This window comes from Ailuropoda melanoleuca, chromosome 9, assembly GCF_002007445.2.
Source record: "Ailuropoda melanoleuca isolate Jingjing chromosome 9, ASM200744v2, whole genome shotgun sequence".
NCBI lineage: Eukaryota > Metazoa > Chordata > Mammalia > Carnivora > Ursidae > Ailuropoda > Ailuropoda melanoleuca.
The window spans coordinates 42,665,450-42,673,617 of record NC_048226.1 but is presented as its reverse complement, the minus strand read 5'-3'; the positions used below and the strand labels follow the sequence as shown (position 1 = coordinate 42,673,617).

Genomic DNA, 8,168 nt, shown 5'->3' with positions numbered 1-8,168 from the left:
ATTATTATATTATTACAATATATAATATTATATTATATTATTAATATTATATTAATTATATATAATATATATATCTATATCTAGCTATCTCAGTATATATATAGTATGTATAATGTCATTATATATATTGCATGTATATCTTAAGCATTAAGCTTCAGTTTATTTTATGCTTTTACGTTTGAGCCTTACTGTGGTGTGTTTTAGTTTGGAAGAGAATCAAAATAGCAGAGAGGTCTGTGGGCTAATCATCAGACTCACACTTCACACTCTTTTTCCCAAGTAATACAAGCTTTTAACTATGGGGTCATGTTTCTTTCTCTTGCTGCCTGCCTTTGTAAAAACTCTACAAGTTTATCCTCTACTGGCTGTTCTTCTAGAAAGTTCAGGGAGGAATAGAAGTACCTGGCTTGTGGATTATTTACTGCTTTCATCCCCTGCTGCTTCTCGTTCTTGTCCCCCACAGCAGGGCTAATGGAGAGCCCAGACTACAGACAAGATGCTTTACTGCCTCCATACCTGTACTTCTTACATATCACCTGCATCACCATTAAAAAAAAGAAAAAAGAAAAAAGACAACCTTGAGTGTAATCAAATGACTAGGATATCTTTACACAGAAGCAAGATCACAAGTTATAAAGTTAATCCAAAGCTATTTTTATTGCTCGTTGAAGACCCTTAAGTCCATGAACTTGGTAGCAAATGACTCTTGGATTTGGTGATTTGACTTGCACGAATCAGCTCCCGTCAACAGGGGGTGCTTGGGTTAATAAAGGGTGCTGATATGAGACCAAGCAGCCATGGTAGCAGGTAGCAAAATGTTGTTCCTAGAAATCTGTGTGGTTGTCAGCACCTCTCTGTTCTAGCTGTCGCTTCAAAATGGAGCTTTTAAAGGGATGGATTTGAACCCTTGAAAAGAATGAATAGCAGTCATGCTAGATAAGATCTTTCTTTTTCTTTATTTCTATATTGGAGTCCAACTAAAAGAAGAGAAAGGATTGTACTTTATAAAAAATGGTAAATAAGTAAATACCAGTTATACTTACCATTTTATTACCTATGCGCCGATAGGATCTTTGGTGTGGGAATAAGGATGTTTCAAAGGACAGTGAAAATGACACCCCATTACTAGGGCTCTGCTCTTAGCTCAGCACAATTGCTGTCCCCAGAATCCATTGTACAGGGTGTCTGAGCCATGTATAGTCCCCAGTAACTGGCCCAAATGCATTAGGACAAGTGTTCTATAATGTATTTTTATTATTAAGTGCAAGAGAAAGAAATTTTCATTCAGGGCAGAGAGCACTAGCTTATTACTTTGCCTTCTTGTTTTCTAACATTTATTACAACAAATTTTCAAACATATAGAAAATTTGAAACAGTGAACACCAATATTTCCACCACCTAGACTCAGTAATTGTTCATTTTGTCATATTTGCTTTATCAGCCTGTTTGTGTCTGTGTATGTATGTAATATATTTTTGTGGGTGGGGAGCTAAGCCTTTGAAAGTAATTATAGACAACCCTAGGCTTCAGCACGTATCTTATAAAAATAAGGATTTTCTTTTATACACGTACAGGAACTTTAACATGCTAAGTTCATAATCATTCCCTAATATCATCAAACATCCGATCTATATTCAAATTTCAATTGTCTCTTCAATGTCTTTGATAACTATATATTTTTCAAACCAGGAGACAGTCAAGATTCTCATACATTGCATTTGGCCACTAACTTTTTTAGTGGTTTTATCATCTAGAAAAGTGCCTCAACTTTTTTTTCTGTTTTCATCATACAGACTTTTTGAAGGGACAAGGCTCATTGATTTTCAGAATGTTCTACATTCTGGATTTATCTGATTTTTTCCTTGTGGTGTCACTCACCTTGTCCTCCATCCCCTATATTTCTTGTATACTGGAAGTTCAGTCTAAAGGTTTGAATAGATTAAGACAAAACATTTTTGGTCAGACTCCTTCAAGGTAATGTGGTGTGTTTTACATTACATGTATCTGGCCATTCATTTGTGATGTTAAGTTTAATCATTTGGTTGAGTGGGTGCTTGCTAGGTCTTCCCATTGTAAATAAACATGCTTGTCTCCCTTTGAAAATAATAAGTAATCTTTGGAATGATAACTTGACTCTGTAAATATCCTAATTGTTATTCTGGTTTTTGCTGATCTTTGCCTCCATTTACTTTGAAAACTGAGATCTCCCTTCCACCCCACTTCCTGGACACCATTCACATAAATTTGCTTCATCAAAAAGACAGGTACAGCCATACACAAAGGGAGAACATCCACTAGTAAGAGCCCTGGGATTTAACTTTTCTGGTCATGGTTGCCCACTGAGAAGAAAAACAGCAAGTGCTGGGCTGCTTTTGGGAAGACTGAAAAATGAGACATAGTCCCAGCGCCTGAAAAGCATTCAGTGTAATAAGAAATACTGCTAATTTAAGGGAGGAGTGTGAAGTGACTTGAACAAGGGGAAGAAATTTATGCAAACGGTATTTGCTTTTTCTTCCTTTTATTTCTCTTCTCCCCCCTCCCCTTCCTCTTCCTCCTCCTCCTAAGATTCTTTTGAAAAAACTTTGATGAATACCTTAGGCCACATTCTTTGGGAAACTCAAGAGAGAATTCTCCTTGATATTAAATGGATCTCAGTAAAAGCGACAATGGTTTGAGTACCAGGAATCTTACCTGTGCTACTTTATTTAATGTTCTCAATGACCTAATGAGATGGGATTGTTTTCCCTATTTCAAAGATGAGGAAACCGAAGCTCAGAGAGTTTGAGTGTCTTGCTTGAGGGCTTCAAACCCACGTATCTCTGACCCCAAAGCCCTTGAGCCCTCTCTCAGAGCGCTCCTTGCTGCACGTTTTTTCCAAGAGGCTCTGAGAGCCAACCGAAACCACGGGCTGTGCGGTGTTCAGCAGAGCTCTGAGAATGGTGCAGAAGGGTGCAGAACTGGCCTACAGTCGTCAAACATGATCGAAACAAGATCCTTCTTAAACCTTTTCAAGCAGCTTTGTAGGTAGCCTCTGTATAAATTCAAATGAGAGAGACTACTAAGTTATTCTTGGAGCATGAGAGGTGTTAACCCATTATGATGGGGGATTTTTTTTCTAATAAATAACTGGTTCAGTATCTTTGTTATTTTCCACAAAAGTGTTCTATATTACCTTTTTCTCTATCCACTCCTTTCTTAATCTGTCAGTCTTTCTAGCTTTGCATTATCACCATAGAAGAAAAGATAAAAGCAGGTAGCAGATTCCTAATTGTAGGCACAACCAAATATCTGAATTAACATTAAAACCATTGAAATGGAATGTAAATGTATGTCTTAACCTTTTGAATGCTTGATGTTAACATTCTGGCAGCTTTAACTATAGAAGAGCTGTGGTCATAGATAAGATACATCAACTTTTATACCCACCAAATGCCCTAATTCCTTCAGCAAGGAGAGAGGTTTAGTGTTGACCTGGAGGGTAGAGAAAGCTTTTTAGCTACTAAAAGCAAGGTTAGTAACTAGACCATGATTTGTAATTGTATCTCAAGGGGAGAGAGAAAACGTGGTCCTTTGAGGGCAAGAACTTAATGAACCAACAGAGAAATGAGAAAGAATGGCTAACCAGGTGGGAAAAGGAAAAAAAAAAAAAGAAGATGCATTTCTAGAATAGAAAGCCACAACTCTGATTGAGGGATATTCAGGATAAGTAATAATTGGCATGGGCTGGCCATGGGCCAAGCAGTGTGGGTGCAGCCGTTCCACCTCCCTGGTGTGTGAGCCCTGACTTCACACCACAGAAAGGGGGCGGGATTGGCACCGTGCTTTAGAAAGAATGCTGATGAGGAGGCTGAAGATCTGTATTTTAGTCTGGCTCTACCAGTAACTGGGGGTGAGACTTTAGACAAATCCCTTCACGTCTCCCAGCCTCTGTTTCCACATGGAGATTAGTACATTTGTTTCCCTCTCTGTAATATTTTGAGGACCAAATGGGATTACATGTGTGCAAGCATTCTGCCAACTGTAAGAGGCAGCTCTCTGCTCTGTTCAAGTGGAATTCAGACTCATCCTACAGAGTGGGCAGAGTGAGGAGGGAGATATTTTACTCTTCCTGCGTATGAAAACCCTTAACCAGATCTTTTTATAGATGGAAAAAGGAAAGAAACAGTGTGTAGGAAATTAAGACATTGTATAGGAAACCACTCCTTGGAAACATTGTACGGGTAAATTGGATCAGCATTTTCAGCAATGTGATATTTTGATTAATTGCGTTTTCTGAGAACCCAAGATTATATTGCCAGCACTTTCTGCATGTCAGCCTTTGATGGCCATCTTTCTTTGGTGTGTGAACATTTATGCAATGTATAATTGTGCCTAGTGTAATAGCAAGAGCTCTTTGGGAGTTTGAGGGGATCTGTGGTGTCCCAGTTTCACTACTGTGGGTCTTTATTTGCCCACACAGACTGGCAGGATGTTTGGTGAACAAGGACTGGTCCAAGGACATCCTCAGAAGTAATATTATTATCTTAAAATAAATAGCTGGTGGCTTTTCCTTTTTTTTTCTTTTTTTGACATTTCCTCAGTCTTGTGAAAGTACAGTGAGGTCGAAATCAGTTGAGTTCTATTTCATCAAGATTTCATAGCATAAGCATTATATATGTGTATGCGTGTGTGTGTGTGTGTGTGTGTGTGTGTGTATTTGTGCTCTTTCTGAGATATATAGCTCTTTTTGAGCATTGAAACCCTTCAACATATCTTGTCTGGCTCTACCAGTGACTGGGGTGAGACTTTAGACAAATCCCTTAATGTCTCCCAGCCTCTGTTTCCACTTGGACAGTAGTACATATCTCCTTCAACATATCTTTTTTTTTTTTTTTTAAAGATTTTATTTATTTATTTGACAGAGACAGAGACAGCCAGTGGAGAGAGGGAACACAAGCAGGGGGAACGGGAGAGGAAGAAGCAGGCTCATTGCAGAGGAGCCTGATGTGGGGCTCGATCCCAGAACGCCGGGATCACGCCCTGAGCTGAAGGCAGACGCGCTTAACCGCTGTGCCACCCAGGCGCCCCCAACATATCTTTTTTTATTGCATAGAAAAATCTCGATCAGTTTTTAGCAGTGTTCCATAGAACAGCCTACATCTGTATATATATTTATAGTAATAAAAACAATGAAAGATACATACACATATGTTTCAGTTCAGCATTCCCCAAACTGTAACCAAGTGTATATGGGGCTTTGACAAGTTAGGGGTTCATTTATCTTGAGCAACAAGCCAGCTTCCTCTCTTGCTGCCTGGCTCTTCTTAGCAATGGCTTCTGCGCCGGAGGCACCGCATGCCTGCTCGTCACAGGGAGAAAGTGGGGGAGACAGCCCCTGCTTACTCTCCAGGATGTCCCCTTGGCCAGATGGAGTCCCCTGGCCTCTTCTAGCTAACATGATTTTGGGGAAGGCCAGTGTTTTCTCATCTCTGTGGAAGAGGAAGGCAAAGAAGATGAAGAGTGAATGCTGAGTGACTTCTGGCTGTAGGAGTCTGCCACACCGGTCGTGTTTCTTTTTTTGTCTCAGGAGCCAGAAAATTCAGGATTTTTTCCCCCCTGACTAGTATTAATAACCTACCGTCAGTGGCTGACAGCATTAATTTTCCGGACCTTTTGGTTGGGATTTTGAAAGGACCCAATAAATAGTACCCTTTCCCTCACTTGAGTTCTGAGTTCATAGAGAAATAAGTCAAAGGCGTAAACACATGGGGACCGAAATATCACTTTTTTTAAACTGATAGAAGTGAGATTGAAGAATGTAGCTCAGATCTTTGTGCAGATGGACTTTGTATGTATCACACCATAAACAGACCTACTCATCCAGCCACAGGCAATGCTAGACCTCAAGAGCGAAGCAGCCCTGGGTCTCTCCATGTGGGGTGGGGCCGGGTCTGGGGGCAGCTTCGATGAAGACTTAGGCCAAGAGGGAGCAGAGCAGAATTTTTACTCCCTGTGTGCATACTCCTAAGAGGCAAAAAGGAGGAGTTGAGCTGAACATCCCAGTTTATTGCAAAAGTCATCCGTCCCATTAATCTCTTGCTTTCCTGGGGAGGAACAGTGCTGGGGCATGGGGGGAGCCAAGAAAAGAAACGTCATGTGGAATATATATTCTCTTCTAAGACTTTTAGCTCATTTTTTATTCTTCTTTAATTTTGCTTGTCTTGTTTACAATGTGTTCATCTTTGTAAGCCTCATAAAATCCTTCTGGAAAGTGGACTGTATAAATCATGAATAAATAAAAAAATAATCTCCCTTGAAAGCTGATATGAGGGCAAATGATGATCGAAGGATTTGAGGAAATGATCCAAGACACCTGGAGAAATACCCAGAACGGATGCAGGGCAGAGAGTGAGAACCACATGGCATCTGTGGCCTGTGACTGTCTTGCTGGGGTGTCAGTGAGTCTCACATCTACCTGGGGCAGTTAATCTATGTCGGAGCAGCTATGTCTTCTCTACCCTCAGCAGTGACTGAATTTGTATCAGCTGTGTGGTGGTCACTTGGGGCCTCTATTCCAAACTCGTCAGTCTAAGATGTTGAGGAACAAACTTCAGGTTCTAACTGACAAGCAGAAGGGTTTATTGCCTCGCTGTGGAAAGACAGTTGAGTGCACCTTGATTGATTCAGCCCACCTGCAAAGAGATCAGCCTCTTTAGTAGTATTTATGCCACAGTTTTGAAGCATGATATTATCGATCTCTCCCCTCCCAGTGCTGTGAAGTCAGTTATGTATGCAGTCTGAAACAGCCCTTTTGAAACTTTAATACTGTGTGAATCACCAGGGTGTTTTTTCAAAATGCGGATTCTGCGTCTGTAAGTCTGGAGTGGGACCTGGGATTCTGCACTTCTAATACGCTCCCACGTGAGGTCAGGGCTGCTGGTCTGAGGACCGTGTTTGGAGCAGCAGGGGTCTAAAGACTGCAGATCTTTGGTTCTTTTCACAGGTGGGAAGTTGCTGTCTGGGCTTGGGGGGTGAAGCCTCTGGTGTCCGGACCAGCTGCTGGCTGAAGTTCTACTTCATCGAGAAGAACCCTACCATCTCTCATTCATCTGTGAAAGCGAAATGGGAGTTTTGGGTATTTCACAAGCTGTGGCTACTGCATTTTTTTTTTAGAGATTTTATTTATTTATTTGACAGAGATAGCCAGCGAGAGAGGGAACACAAGCAGGGGAAGTGGGAGAGGAAGAAGCAGGCTCCCAGCGGAGGAGCCCGATGTGGGGCTCGATCCCAGATCACCGGGATCACGCCCTGAGCGGAAGGCAGACGCCCAACGACTGCGCCACCCAGGTGCCCCTGTGGCTACTGTTTTGAATTCCGCTGTTGTGTGACATCGTGATCACTGTTGAGTTTAGTAAGAGAAAGTGACCTTAGACAAATGGTGTTCATTTTGACATTAACCAAAGGAAGCGCCATTTTTTTTTACTGTTTTCTCCACCCTGATGGCTCTGTGTTGGTGGAAATCTGCATGTCAGAGGTATGTCTGCGAGCTGTGCGGCCTCAGGTGAGCTCACCTTATGAGGCCCCTTGGGAGGGAAAAGCAATCATGTACTTGGCTTTGCTTTTTTCTTTCTAAACAATCTAGAAAATTTAGTAGTGAGTTGGGAGTTTGACAATAGATAAATGTAAGATCTGAGTATATTGGAAATGGTTTTGAAGAATGAGGATCACAAGTTTTTCCTTTGCAAAAGATGATCAGACAGAAGGGCACGAGCTGGACTGGCTGGCCGAGTTCTCTCTATGGTTAAGTCAATATGTGTCCTAGAGATCATGTCATTAGCTGCATTTATAAAGATGATCATTTGATAGGTGAGGAAACCTGTAGGATTGAAGAATTTATTCTATGTGAAACAGTATGGCAGCTCCTCCAGAAATTAAAAATAGAATTACTATATGACCCAACAATCCCACATCCAGGTATATCTATAACCAAAAGAATTGAAAGCTGGGTCTCAAGGAAATATTTGCACACCCATGTTATAGCAGCATCAGTCACTATAACTAAGAAGAGGAAGCAATCCAAGTGTCTATCAACACATGAATGAATAAAAAGTGGTATACGCATGCAATGGGATATTATTTGGCTTTAAAAGGAAGGGAAATCCTTGGGGTGCCTGGGTGGGTTAGTTGGT

The 8,168-nt window shown here is 41.1% G+C and overlaps 1 protein-coding gene across 4 annotated transcripts in view; it reads left to right on the top strand.

Annotated features, from left to right (window-relative positions):
- SLCO5A1 (solute carrier organic anion transporter family member 5A1) overlaps window positions 1–8,168 on the top strand; it is a 243,107-nt gene that overhangs the window by 113,341 nt on the left and 121,598 nt on the right. The window lies entirely within an intron of this gene.